The sequence below is a fragment of the Haliaeetus albicilla genome, chromosome 19 (genome assembly GCF_947461875.1).
Source record: "Haliaeetus albicilla chromosome 19, bHalAlb1.1, whole genome shotgun sequence".
Classification (NCBI taxonomy): domain Eukaryota; kingdom Metazoa; phylum Chordata; class Aves; order Accipitriformes; family Accipitridae; genus Haliaeetus; species Haliaeetus albicilla.
This window is the reverse complement of record NC_091501.1, coordinates 9,526,657-9,541,597: the sequence shown is the minus strand read 5'-3', so window position 1 is coordinate 9,541,597 and position 14,941 is coordinate 9,526,657.

Genomic DNA, 14,941 nt, shown 5'->3' with positions numbered 1-14,941 from the left:
GCTATTATAAACTGAGACACACATTAATCCATGCAGCAGTGTAGCTGAAGAACTGCGTGATTCTGTGGCCAGTCCATGAGATACCATGATTAAAATTGCCTCAGATATCCATATGATATTTGCAAAGTGCAAAGGGAATATAACCATAGTTTACTGAAGACCACCACACACACACACGCATATTCACGCCTTTCTACGCACCTTACTTTGAAATAAAACAAAAATTCAGTATAATGTCAGAGCTGAGGAGCTAAAAGCACTAAATCAGAAGAAGAAGATACTCATCCCTCAGCAAGATGTGTTCATCTATAAAGCAAAATACAGATTTCGTGTCATGAAAAATATACGGGACTAAACTCTGTGCTGAAGTGACTTTCACTTTCCTCTTCGCACCATTTCCTGCCATGTTTTGAATTTGTGGTTGACTTCACACTGCTGTGGGGATCGTAATTTTGCTCTCTTAATTTTGTGACTTCCACTCATTTAAATCCTCATCTGTGAAGCTGCATGCAACTTCACCACGAAAAGGTCCTCAAGTCGAAAACGAAGCCCTTGCACATTGCCATTCAAAGGAGCCAAACGGCAGAATGACGGCAGCTTGAATGAAAAGCAATGGCAAAACAATAAGGATCAGCCTAGCCCTGTCAAACTGCCATGCTCAGCCAGGCTGCTAATAACAGGGCTCTGAAAGGGCTAGCTGGAGCTGTGACTAGAAGGCAGTTCTGTCTTCTGATAAAGCAAGCGGACGTGCTGCATTTCCTTGTAATCTGTGATGCTGGATTTCCCATCTTTCACGATTCAATCAATTTTTTGTTGTGGAGAATAGGGGGTGGAGAACAGGAGGGAAGAGCCTGGATAAAAACCTCTTTCATTCTTCCCTTCTTTGGACAGTTTGGTTTGGTTTATTTTATCTTGACTGTAGGAAAGGATAAAAGAGCCTGCCTTAGGACTTGTGTAAACATTATTAGCAGAAAAGGTTTTGTTTACTCTTCCCTTCATGATTGAAAGCTACAAGCTATTAACATCAGCTGCCATTTTTAAAAAGGCAGAGTATCAACTAATCTCTTGACTGTGTATTTTAGATACAGCTGTACCTAACAGTTGTCACTGTTCAAAAAGCCAGGCACCAACATCAGCCTGGCAAAAGAAAGAAGTGTATAAGAGTAACACTAAGCAGCAAATAAAATACTGCTGAAGTAACAGCACCCACACCACCCTCTTTCTTCCACGGAATTCACAGCATTGCTGTCAAAATGCAAACTTCCTAGCTTTGTTACTTTTAAAGTACTTTCAAAGTTCACTTCTTAATGACACACAGTTTTATCATAGAAAAGTCCTACAGTACTTGCTGACCCAAATACACTCAGCTCCTGCAAGCCTGCTCACTTCTCTTGACTGTCATGAAGCGATGCCAGCATAAACCACCACAAAACCGGCCCATGCTGCAGCTTTCCACAGCTCTGCTATCCTCGCCCTCAACACGGCTCAGCGAGTGAGCTCTGACAGCATCGGAGCTGCACGCTCTGCTGGTCGGGCACACGGAGCTCCTCTCAACCAAGTTCATTCACATACCTGAGGCACCGCGTAGCTTTCAGAGCTCATCGGCTGTATCTGTCCCAGCTGGACCCAGGCTTATTCCTGTTCTCCCCCTGGTAGTACTGAGTATCCTTTCTTTCCTAACAGATTCCCAATTCCTCTCCCTGCTGGGACCTCTGAGCTTCACTTTTAATTGCTGCTGTGTGCTCTTTTCCAGCAAGTGGGACACAGATCTGCTTGATGCTGCTCATGGTTGCTTGACTATGAATGCTGCAAGCTCTGTTTCTGCTCCCATGTAAAAATTACATGAACAGACCTGGAAACAGAGATGCAGCATTAGAATTATTCCAGAATAATTCCACTGATAGAGTATTTCTGGAGCATCACTTTGATCCCAGAATATTTACTGTTTGACCAAAGCGGATTTTTCTGGCGTAGGTTTGTGCAGATGTAAACCTCTCCCCTATTCTGGAATAGTTATTGCACAAATGCTTTTTGCTCAATAGCTATTCTTTCAGTCATCCCACACTACCATGAGATAGAAGAAAGAGAAGAAAATTCACAGCATGAGGGAACTGTGGTCAGACCATTCCTAAGGGAAGCTGTATTAATGAAGAGAGCCTGCTCCAGTTTATTTTTTCTTTGCCACCCTTCGGAGAAAACTTCCAAATCAGAAAGTGCTTGCTGGATTGCTTTCATTGCCTTGCTGCCAGGCTAGTAACTGATTCTACCACCTCATTAGCTAATCCACTCCCAAATTAAATATGGACTGGATTCAACAGACACATACGCAGGAGGGGGTAAAGTAGTTGAGTGTAATGGAAGTGTAATTGGTTTTAATGTGATGTAATGTCAGTAAATGCTCTGCATTAATTAGTGTTCTAGGGCAATCTGTCTGGTCTCCTACCTAACTGCCCATAGAGGATGTTAGCTTATGGAGAAAGCTTTTTGGTTATTCCCCTGGTATAAATGTCAGATCAAATGACATTGGGATGGGAAAGGGACATTGAATAAAACAAAATGCCTGGGATGGTAACGTGCTTTTTTTTACTTAGACCATAAGGTAGATTACCTAAGGTTTTATAAGCACAATACAATGCTTTGCAGTCATGTTTTTCCCCCAATACTGTCTCAATCCTCACTTGATTTTCCAGTAAAGATGGCAAGGGATAAGACTGTGCCAGATGCAAAAATGGAATGGGAGGGACCACATTACCTGATGGCAAGTGCAACAGGGAATTCCCGGAGGTAGCCAAGCAGCAAGAGCTCGGCCACAAGTGTTGCCGGATCAGGGAGGACCAGAAGGGACAAAAGCAAGCATGAAGGTGTCCCAGCCAGAGACTGCCCTGAGCAGTGACCCTGCAAAGCACTGCACCATGTGCCAGAGCCCCTTTAGAAAATAAAAATAAAGGTCTTGTGCCTGCATAACAGGCACAGTCTGGCTGGCACCAAAACATCTCTAGTGCGTCTAGCAAATGATGTTTTTCTAGTCCGTTCCTTGTGGGAAGGAGATGATAGTTTTGCTGGGAGAGCCCATCAGCCCTTGGGCTCCCTGCTGGAAGCCTGGGAAATCACAGCAGACTGACTTGGCGTCAGTGTGTTTGCAAAAGGAGGCCATCTCAAACGGCAGAGATGGCTAAATGCTGAAAATGTGGGTTTGCAGCTATGATAATGAGAGGGGATAAATTCATGCAGTGCACTCTGTCTTGAAAATTACATGACAATGTAAAGAATGAGAGTAATGAAAAAAAGAATCAGTAATGATGTATTCAAGGCAGAAATAGGTGGAGACCAAATCATTTCACTATAAACTAACGATGTGTCTTTTGATCAAATTCACTTGCATGATAGGCGAGCTATATTTTTTTAAATATGAGTGAAGCCAGATGCTTCAAGTTATTACTAGTCCCACTGAATCACCTGGATTTTTCCACTTTCCCGGAAAGCTCATGTTCTTTTCAGCAATATATGGACACCGTAGTAAAATTTTATTGTTCGCTCATGAGGTCAGAGTACATGCCAGCCCTTGTCAGCAATGGCTGCTTTGCATTCAGAGTACACACCACCACTTTATAAAATCAGCACAAGTTCAAATTTTAACTACGCTACAGGAAAAAAAAAAAAAAAAAGATAAGCACATTCCCTAGGCAGAAAGACAACCTTCCAGTTTCTATTTCAAAGTAGGCAAAATAATTAACTATACAGGGGTGTTCACCTGTTACTGAAACTTCCCAGCTTACTAGAACTCAAATAAAGCATTTCATAATTGATGAAAATGAGGGCATGATGGTTCAATTCTTCCGATTGTCAGGCTCCCATGTAGCTCAGTGGAAATTTAGCCAAAAGCAAAAAGTCAGGGAGCCTCAGATAAAACCAAAACCTCTCAGTAAATCAAGTGTAAAATGTCTTCCACTAATAACTAATTCTGATTATAAATGGGTTCACTCTGAATGCACAGATGCCCTTTTTCTGTTTGCTTTCTGGAAAGAATCCAGCAGTGTGGTTTGCTGACAAAAATGCCAGAATAAATAGCTCATTTATGTCAATTTTTGAATCTGAAAATGTTATAATTCCTACCAGTTTCACAGGCTCACTTAGGGACAGAGACACAGCCCATGCCATACTGCATATGTCCAGCTAAAAAACAACCAATGCAGCACAAGATTTCACGTAGTAAATCCCTACTGGAAGATGCTTCCAATTAACTTCAAATAATGAATCCTTCCCATGTAGGACAGCATGTAGGAGCTGTTCAGAAACAACAGAGGTATAGCAGAGTGGAACCAAAAGAAAAAATTAAGTGAGAATTATTTGCTCATTTAAAAAAATATTAGTGAATGTGGGATAAGTATGACAGCTTCAAAACACTAACATAGGGCTGATACATGATGTCTCAGGCTTTACCCAAGCCTTTGTCAAGTCTCTCCCTCATGCCCAGAGGAGAGGAGGGCAGAAGATGTGAAAGGGTGGCATCAGCCCTCACCTTCATGCTCTGCAGCAGCAGGACACGCTGCCAGGCTCCCTGGGCATGTCTTTGGGCACTGGTCCCTCCAGGTTGTCTGCTCTCTTTGCTCTCCTTGAGCTGTTTCACCGTGCTCGCTGACACCACATTGCTGTTGCAGAGAAACAGAAGGAAAGCTTGTTTAATAAAGGTTGCAGTAAGGGACTCAATGGCTTAAAGTTAAACTTTGCAAACATTACAGAAAACATGAGGACAGACAACCAGGTAAGAGCTGAAGTCCAGCGAGTTCTGTGTCCTGCCTCCACATGGCCAAAATGTTTTGTGGTCTCTTCCCTTTCTCTTTTCTTGTTTATTGCCCCTCAACACTTTGGTTTATCTGCTATTTTTTGCCTTTTTTTGCCTGGTGGGGATGGTACTGTGAAGTAGTTTTAGAGGTGTCATGGTTTAATCCCAGCCAGCAACTAAGCCCCACGCAGCCGCTCACTCACTTCCCCTCCCACCCAGTGGGATGGGGGAGAGAATTGGAAGGAAAAAGGTAAAACCCGTGGGTTGAGAGAAGAACAGTTTAATAGAACAGAAAGGAAGAAAATAATAATGATAATAACAATAATAGAATAACAATAATAATAAAAACGTTGGAATATACAAGTGATGCGCAATGCAACTGCTCAGCACTCGCTGACCGATGCCCAGTTAGTTCCCCAGCAGCGATCAACCCTCCCTGGCCAACTTTCCTCAGTTTATATACTGGGCATGATGTCCCGTGGTATGGAATACCCCTTTGGCCAGTTTGGGTCAGCTGTCCTGGCTGTGTCCCCTCCCAACTCCTTGTGCCCCTCCAGCCCTCTTGCTGGCTGGGCATGAGAAGCTGAAAAATCCTTGACTTAGTATAAACACTACTTAGCATCAACTGAAAACATCAGTGTGTTATCAACATACTTCTCATACTGAATCCAAGACATAACACTATACCAGCTACTAGAAAGAAAATTAACTCTGTCCCAGCCAAAACCAGGACAAGAGGTCAAGCATCAGCCCAGCCCTAAGAGTTGTCAATACAGACAGTGACCAGTGGCACCAGGGGAAAGAATAACATCAGGGCAAGTAAGACAATCTCTCAGCTCCTAATTCATATCTACTGCCAACTCAACAGCAGCATCTTGGAGACTTCCTAAATTACAGGTGGTAACTTTGCATTTAGCAGTCTTGAATGGTTTTTTTTCCTATGAATTTGTCCAGTCACTCTTTGAACCTGTTAAAATTTTAAGTTGTCATAATGACCCACCAGAAACAGTTCCACAACTAAAGCACACACTAGGTTTTCAAAAGAGAACCCACAAAATGCACATATAGGCTATGTAAAAATGTATTTAGATATAGGTTGGCTCCAGTGCATTGTCCACCTGTGCGAGACAGCAAACAGACTCTGAAGGACAACATTAACATAAACAGTTGATAAAGAAACAAAGCGGGCTGAAAACATCAGCTGTATTTTTCTTCACAATGCCACTTCATTTCTTTACAGCCCACTTTTGGGGAGAAATGAAGAGAAAAGCTGTGCCAAATGGTGCTTGTAAACATGATGCCTCTTGCAGAGTGTCCTGCCTCTGGGATGCTGCAGTTGGGTAAAGGAATATCTGGGATTAGGTCAAACCCAGGCATTCCCCAGAGGGCCAGGGGTCATTATGGGGGAAGCTACCTGAAGCAGGGCTCAGGGCTCTTCCAGACCAGTTTTTTGAAAAGCATCTAGTGTTAGCTCTTCATTCAGGAGCTATGGTTTTTTTCAGTTGCATGGAAAAAATCCAGATTGCCTTCTAAAATTTTCAACATGCAGGAGTTAAAAAGGAGTATAGAAGGTTTTAATTTGAAGAAGTCACACAGAGAAAGCCAATGAGTAGAAAAGATCCTTTAGCTCCATCCCATGACTATTGAATATGTTTCACGGAGCAGCCTCTTCTGATGAGGTGAAGACTAGAAAGCAAGTAGCTTGAAGAGGTATAACGTGCTATGACAAAGAACAGAGTATCTGAGCAGAGGTCTTTCACCAAAGAACAGTGAGTTAAACTCCCTAAACTCTTGGTATGGTATAAGCCTGGCATGCTCAAGTCTTGCTGGATGTTTACAGGGACAAACAATGCTAAGGAAGCATTCGGCTTTTAGTTCCAAGCCAAAAGGAATCTGTAATCCATTTTCGTCCGCATTAAAGTCTCTTGATGCAGATCTGTTAATTGTTTTGAGCAGTAGTCTGTCTAATTTTATGAGTGCTGTTTTGCAAGCCTACCTGGCAGACTAAGAAAACAAACTTCTCAGGAAAAGATGCTTTCTCTGGCAGGAGGCCAGGGTGTGCACTGCAAGCACTAGATAAACATAGGAAGAAAACGTATCCTGTCATCTCTACAACTTGCCAGGTGAAACCTCCTCAAAACTGCAGACCAAGCTTGCAAGTTTAGTTTTCTTTTGGCTCATTTTCATTGTGCACTTCACTGTGAATCTGTCACCTTTCTCATCCAGTGTTTATTCAGAATTTTTCATTCTGTCCTTTCTTCATATAAGTCAACCTGGCTTTCTGGTATAGACAGCAGTTACCCCTCCTGTCACTGGGTTGGAATGTCTGCAACCAACCAACCACATCTATAAATTGCCCAACTCTGTTACCACAACATGGCTGAGGTTCAGTGCCTTTTTTTGCAAATAGAAAGCTGTGACTTCTACGTATGTCAGTTTAGTACTTCCAAAATTACATGTGTCAGTTTAGTACTTCCAAATTTACATGCTGGTTGGCAACATAAAAATTCAGATTCTTACACACACAATTGTTTCTTTTTCCATGGATATGTATAAGGCGTCTCCTCATGTCTAAAGGCAGCTTTATCTTCTACTGTATCCATTTCTGGTGGGAATTTGTGTGTGTTGGCTTTTTCCTATCCTTTTTCCCATCTCCTATCTCCCTGAAAATGTGGACTGTCTAGTCCTGTCAAGAGGTCCACAGGACCTGTTGATTTCACAAGTCAGAGAGCAGGCCAGTTTTGCACAGCTGAGAAAAGGTAGGCTCAAATTCAGGTATCTGACAGGAATGTAAGCCAAAGCCAAAATGAATGACATTTTTCTTGCACCATGTGCAAAAATATTAGCACCTATACCAGTGTGGCAGGAATACAAGAGATTGCAGGAATGTTATATAGGGTATAAAATATAGGAAGCTTAACTGCCATGATTTGTTGTTGTTGCTTTCCAGATGGAAGTCCCTCACTGAGGGAATAGTTACCTTATAGGGGTGCCTTTATTTAGTGTGCTAGTCATCAGGCATGTAACCTCTGTGGAAAGCAACTCTGAAAGCCAGTGACCATGTTACTGTGGTGTTCCAGGTGCATTCTCTACACTTCGGATTGTGATGACAAAATTGCTTCAATAAATCTGTGTACATAAGTTAGTTTCCACTTTCCTGCTCACATGTGCACAAAGTAATGTCTATGCCTACCACTCCTGCTACCGCCTTTAAGGATGCAGCATGTTTCTCTTGTTTTCCTCTGTTCTCTCCCATCACAGTTTTAAGGCTTCAGCTATGCTCACTAACAAACTTATTCCATCACTGATTGAGCGAGACCAACTTATATATGCTGAAAATTGTGTGCTTTTTTCCAAAATACATTACTGTGATGGAAGACGTGTTTGCTTTATGATTTCCCATTTCCTTTTGGCTTAACCTCTCCATCTCACCTCTCATGTTTTATGTTTTGATGAGACATTTGCTTGCAGAATCTCCATTTCAGAATTTCCGGAAGGTCTCATCTGATTTGACTCAGAAAATCTCTCTACAGGTCAAAGTGCTGTATCAGAACAGGAAAAGCTGTACCAGCCAGAGATTATAGGAGTGCATGAGAATTAGTGATAGCAGGACTAGTAATTCACATCAGACAACTGAAGTCTTTTTTACTGTAGCCCACTCCGAAGTGAGCTGCCTTTAAAGGCATGAGGGAAGAAAAATGAAGGACATGCTATCAGAAGGTTTTCCAAATGCACAGACCTCCCCACTTCTCCCAACAGGTCACATCCTTTGGAAACTACCGTTTGAGGTGGTCTGCTCTTGTCCCAGTCAGCCCTGATCTCCACATCAAATACCATATCATGCTCAATCAACTGACTACAGAGCTTTAAATTCATACTATCAGAAAGGTTGTCTCTGTTTAGCTTCTTGACCACCACATCTTAGAAGTTTCAAGCACTTTTGGCACTAGTTGCCAATGATCCTGGCAGCCAAAATGCCTGATTCTCTCTAGCTTGGTTCTCAGATACCTGCAAAGTAAAAGGTTGGAGAAGTTTGCTGGAAGGGGGAGCTTGGTATCTTCAGTTGCATCTAATCCATAAAAAACACAAGTCTGTTCTGATTTCCAGGGTTTGGCTTAGATCCTCAAAGGTATTTTTAGGCATCTAATTAAGTCTTGCAATGTTTCAGCAGGTGATTCAGAAAAAAATAAATGCAGTGACTACAAGCCTTACATCATCAGCAGCAGAAGTTAGATCTAGGAAACAGTAAAGCCAGAAGTTTATCTGAGCTCCTTCCCACTCTGAAGCTGCTGGCTGCTCAGGACTTTGTATTAAGGGTCCAACTCACCTGGACTAGTTCCTTCTTATGGTCCCAGACTGCGTATTTCTGTCAGTTTGCTCTACACCTCCAGAAGAGCCCAGCTAGCAGGGAATACAGGGACACAGGGAGAGTTAAGGCTATCTGCTCATAGTCCTGAGTGCTTCACACCTGTGGGCTGGCTCCCTTAATTCAGCACATGCTTTAGCTCCAACAGCTGGAGGTTCGGTCCCTGGAGGTAGGGATTTTTCACAGCCCAGCCTACTGTATCTGCTACAGAAAAGAATAGAAGATTGGGGGTTTTTATTTGCCTAGATTGCTGAAAGCATGCTCAAAAACTTACCTAAATTGAAAAGCAAGTTCAGCCTTTATTTTCAAAGATGACGTGATTTGGCTTTAAGGCAAAACCAGCACCGTGTCAGCAAGTATGTGGCAAATTCAGCACCCGAACCCATCAGTTCTAACTCATATGCTTAATTCTGTTTTTCTGAAGCTCCCTGACAGTGGCTGGCCTCCTGGATCAACAGCACAGCCTGCCAGCCACAGCCTCAGGCCTCCTTTCTTTGACGTTCACACCTCCCACCTGGCACGGAAAGCACAGATCTAAATATGTGGTTTTGTCCTGGCAGAGGCTCCCACATGCCAGGCATTTGGCTTCGGTCCCTTGTCCTTGCAGCCACTGATACGGATGCAGGGGGAAGAGCGTCGGGCTGGCGAAAGCTCGCCTGTGCCAAACAGAGCGAGCGAGGAACTGGGGGGTGAATAAAAGGGGCCTGTGGGTACTGTGATAATTTTTTTTAAGTTTCTGTAGTGCCTTTCAAGTGAAGAATTTAGAGAGATTTTTTTGGCCAGATCAGCTTTTCACAGAGAAAAGTAGTTCAGATACCAGTTTTAGGTCTCTCAGGAGATGCTGAACGCCTCGCGAGATGAAGCCCTAAATCTGTCAACGGGCAATGCTAGATAAGGAGTGGTCCTGCCGAGCTGTTCCCAAACCATCCCCATTCTCGCTCCGCGGCCCCTTCCTGCGCTCGCTTGTTTCCAGGAATTACTGGCCTGCTGTTGAGAAATGCGGCTCCGCTCTGGTTCCCAGCGCGGCCATGAAAGAAGCGGAGGCATCCGCGTCCCCATGCGCATTCAGGCGGGGCGAGGAGCTTCCCCTCACACCTGCTGTGTGCCACAAAGGGCCCGCGGCCCGGCGGGGGACACGGCCCCTCACCCGGCCTCCCTCGGCTGAGGCGAACAAGCGAACAAAAGCGGGGACTTTCTCTGCCCTCTGCCTCAATACCGACGTCGGGGCCAAGGAGAAGGCAGCGAGCTCTCCTCTTTCGCCGATCTCCCGCTCTCCGGTCCCGCTCGGGGCCGTGCTACGTGGGCAGTCCTCCCTCCCCTCCGACAAGAAAGATTTGTGCTGGGACTTCAGATCCGATCACTCGCTGCCACGGCCTTAGCCTACTTGCCTTTTACTTTTTTTTGGTCCCTGTCATCAAAAGCTGTTAAGACCACTTCTAAAATTCTGAAATACCTTTGAAGTGCTGGCCTTCAGCGTTGCAGCTTGCTATCTTAATGGGAGGGCCAACTACCAGGCGAAACTCAGGTCAGCCTAATACACTTCATTTCCCTAAGCTCTCTCCACAGCTAGTGAGGAGGGAGGCCCTTCCTGACATCTTTCAGATTTGCTAAATTAGCCCTCTACTCTGAATCACCTTCTGAATAGACTTGTCATGCTCCATTGACTACAGAGGGAGCCTAAGGACAACCTCTGAGATTAACCTTCCACCTCACACACTGGGATGGTGGGTACTTAGCATTGACAAACCCCATAAAACTTCTTGAATCAAAAGCGTTAACTGAGAGTGTATTACTAAACTACAGTACAACTGTTGTTGTCATTAGTGCTAATAACAACAGCAAATAAAGTAACTTTCTGGGTTTAAGATTAGAGTGGTTTTCATTTCCCTGCTCCGGGTACCCATAGCATAAATGCTGCAAAGTAGGAAGGTGGCTGCCTTTTCCATTGCTTTTTCTGCCTCTAAGAGCTTGTCGTTCTGCTTTATTGTACCACTTTATTGTGACCCTTACGTTAAGGTTGCAGAGCACTTACTCTTTTGGGTACACACTGCACCGAAGGAAAATTTACTTGTCTTTTTCTTCCCATGCTGGTAGATAGAGCAGTGGCTTATTTAGCTTTCCTGATAAGACAGCAAGTAGCAGTGATGATACACAGGCCCAGTTCAAATTCAACTACTCACTTACAGAACAGTCTTTATCACAGGGAGCGTATGTTTTGTCTTTGTGACACTCAGCCGTGCAGGCGGCCTGATGGGCCCCCATCATCAAAGGGGGACAACAGCAAAGAGAACAAATGTTGTACTGCACTCCCAGCTAGGGATAAATGGGGACCTGGTCCTGCCACTCCTTGGGTTTTTGCACTGGGAAGCGTCCTGTTGAATTAGTAGGACTATCTGCAGCACGTAAAGCACAGCGCTCACGTAAGTTGTTACAGGACTGAGATATTATATATTTTAGGATCTTTATATGTCATACCGTGAGTCTCAAGACATTTCTCCAGGCTGAAAATGGGCCACTTCACATTCAGAATATATCCAAAATCAGGTCCTTAATTCAACATAAATATTTTTTAGTATATATTGTCAGAAGACAAGAGGAGAAATCTCTGGCTTTCCTTGCAGCCTGTTCCATCAACTGCCCAGGTAATCCTATTTTGGGGAAGGGACTCTTCAGCACCTGGGTCTGGGCCTTTTTTTGTGTCTTTCTCTGACACGTGTACCTAGTTTTTTGTTTTGTTTTTCTTTACATCAGGGATTCTATTCCCACCTTCCAAAATCACCTTTCCTCAACATTTCTTCCCAAAACTCCCAGCCCCACAGAAGTTTGGAGACTATTTACAACAGTGACTCCATGCAATTGCAGACATCACCGCCATGTCCCCTCCCAAGTAATCACTTACTCCCCAAGTTCTGGGTCAGCAGTATGGGGCCTAAGCCCAAGCAGAAAGTGGAAGAAAGGAAGAAATCAAGCAAGCAAGGAAATAAAAAAAGAGAGAGGGAGAAAGGCCAATAGGGATAACATTGCCCTGTGTTCCATCTCTCTGGCCACTACCTCCACCATAAATGCTTTTGAGGAGAAAGTGGAAGTCAGTCCATTCTTGCAGCTGGAGATTCCCTTTGCATCAAGCACATCCCCAGGCAGCCACTTTGTCAGACTGAGGCCCACTGTGTACCCTGGAGCGACACCAACAGCACTTGACCAAGGCTGAGTATCTAGGTCCCATGAGCATCTGTAGTGCTATGTAATGAATAATAGAAGTACAAGAATTAATGCAATAAAAAAGTGAAAGTTTTTTCAGACAGAAAAAAAAAAGTAATTACTTGGGTGCAGAACTCTTTTATTATGAACAGTAGATTTTCGAAGTTGTATATCAGGGTAAAAAACAAAACAAAATTAAGTAACAGCCCATATTTCAAAATGCAATAGTATGCAAGTTAATTATCGTTACGGAAAGCTCTTTTCCTTTCCTCCATACCCAGCATACTACATTTCTCTTCTACTCTGCCTCCAGAACCTCCAGTAACAAACACTTAGCAACTGCTAAATTGGTATCAATTAACTAAAAACATTTATCATTATATACATTTTTTTTTTTTAAAGGATTCTTTCTTCTGTTCTGGTCTTGAGAGGCTTTATCTACTGAACAGGACAAAAACCAGTTACTGACCTTTTCAGATCCAAGCTCTCATCTTTTGCTCCTGGGGCAGAAATAGAGGGAAGCAGCAAATTAAAAGGACTACAGCGTTAACTATGAAAGCAGAGACTGAATAAAAAAAAATATTCTTTGCCAATGGAGACAATAGCTTCAACGGTGATTGTGTAGGAATGGACCCTTCTATAACTCAGGGTACCTGGAAGGGATGGAGATATTTTTCTGTAAAAGACCCTCTGTGTATGTGTGTATATTTATATTTAATGTCAAATCTCATTTGACCACAAGTCAAGTGTAATGGTCTTTCTTAAGAAATGCTCTCAATAAACAGTGAAGACTTCATAACAAACTTGTATTTTACTATAAGATTACAGGGTTTTTTCTTCCATTTGGGTTTCTCTAGAGACAATTAGTACAGGCTAAGTAAGATAAATGAAAAGAGGCTCTCTGTGTAGGTGACTTCCCACATCACCGTAAAAGATGACAATGGATGAAGAGTTGTATGATTACTTTGTGGGAATACTTCATCCAGAACATGAGCAGTGGACTGTGCAAATTCTCTGTTCAGTGAAAATCAGGTGTTGCTCTGTCATCTACAAGGCAAGGGGTGAAGTGAGTGTGTCTCTGTGTGTGCAAGCGTGAATATCATGCATTTCAGTATTAATTACAACTCTACCCTGGGCAAGGCCAAAGGGATGGTGAAGTACAGAGAGGTTTTTAACTTCAACTGTAGCAGTGCATTGGTTGAGCTCTGGGGTCTTACTGTTCTCAAAGCGGCCTTCGCACTGCTAGTGGTTACTTTTGCGTGGACATCTCACCCCACTCACCACTGGCAGTCCTTCTTGCATCCATAGACCCACTTAATGAACCACCACTCCCAGAAGTTTGGAGCACAGAGTGGTAGAAGAACTTGGGTCTCTTCGGCACAAAGTTCTCTCCATTCATATACTCCACAGATAACAAAAAGAGGCTACGTAAAGACAGAGACGGCCTTCTAAGACCCTATTCCAAGAAGGGAACCCACCAGAAAAGAGCTGATCTAAAATCTCTTTGCCAGGCCTGTCTACAGCTTAGTCAGCATTTGGTGACAGAGGTGGGGAGGACAGGAAAAATCAGAGACCTGTGATGCATGATGGAGATTTGGGAAGCTAAGCATGACTTCAGACAACTCTCAAGCAGCTCAGGCTTACTGACAAGATCAGATACCTCCCATGGAAGAAAAAGAGCATCTTAAAACTCTCTCATTACTCAGTAACTTAAAAATGTAACTAACTGCTAAGCAGGATATTAAAAAGGAATTAAGTTTTTTTCTTTTGTAATTAAACAATAGAGAGTACTTGGGTGTCCTTTCCAAGCATAGGATTTAGACTGCTGAGTCCATTAGTGGTTTGAAGAATGCACTGTCAGTTTTCATATCTTAAAATATTTCACTTTCTTCCAAAAAATTTCAGAAGCCTGTATAAATCTCCCAGTCTTGTAAACAGTGTGAAGCATCTCCCTCTTTTGGTAGTGAGTGATGGAATGTTTTGTATGGAGTAATTAATTATTTTAACATTTGAAATAATAGTTGGACACAGAAACAAAACCTGAAGAGTATTTGGAAAAGAAAGTAGATTTAGGAAAAAAAGGATAATGAAAGAACAAAAAGAAAGGAGAAGAAATTAACATACTATGAGCACTACCTGAATTTCTGCATAGTTCTATTTTGTCTATTAATGTAATTTAACTTCTTTGCTCCACTCTTGAGGCTTAATCATCTCTCACCAAACACACACACTCATTAAAGTCACTGTTAAAGTAAAACAGCTGAGCATGACAGAGCTGGGAATAAGGTTTTCCCACTGCTTAGCTGAAAGAGTAATTAAAAAAAAAAAAAAAATCAAACTCCTCATCTGTAACCCATCATTGTGTCAATATTACACAGGTTGAGATAACTGTATACTGAAACAAGCTGCTTTACAGAACTGGTAAGTGTCAAGCATTTGGGGCAGACAGACTTCAGTATGCACAAACCAAAGAGCTGTTTTCTGCTAGAATCATTTTCTGGCAGACTTCTTTCTACAGATTAAAACTTTTTCTGAATTTACAAAGAAAAGTGTTTCTGTAACAAGCAACGCCTATAGCTGATGGGAAATTAGTA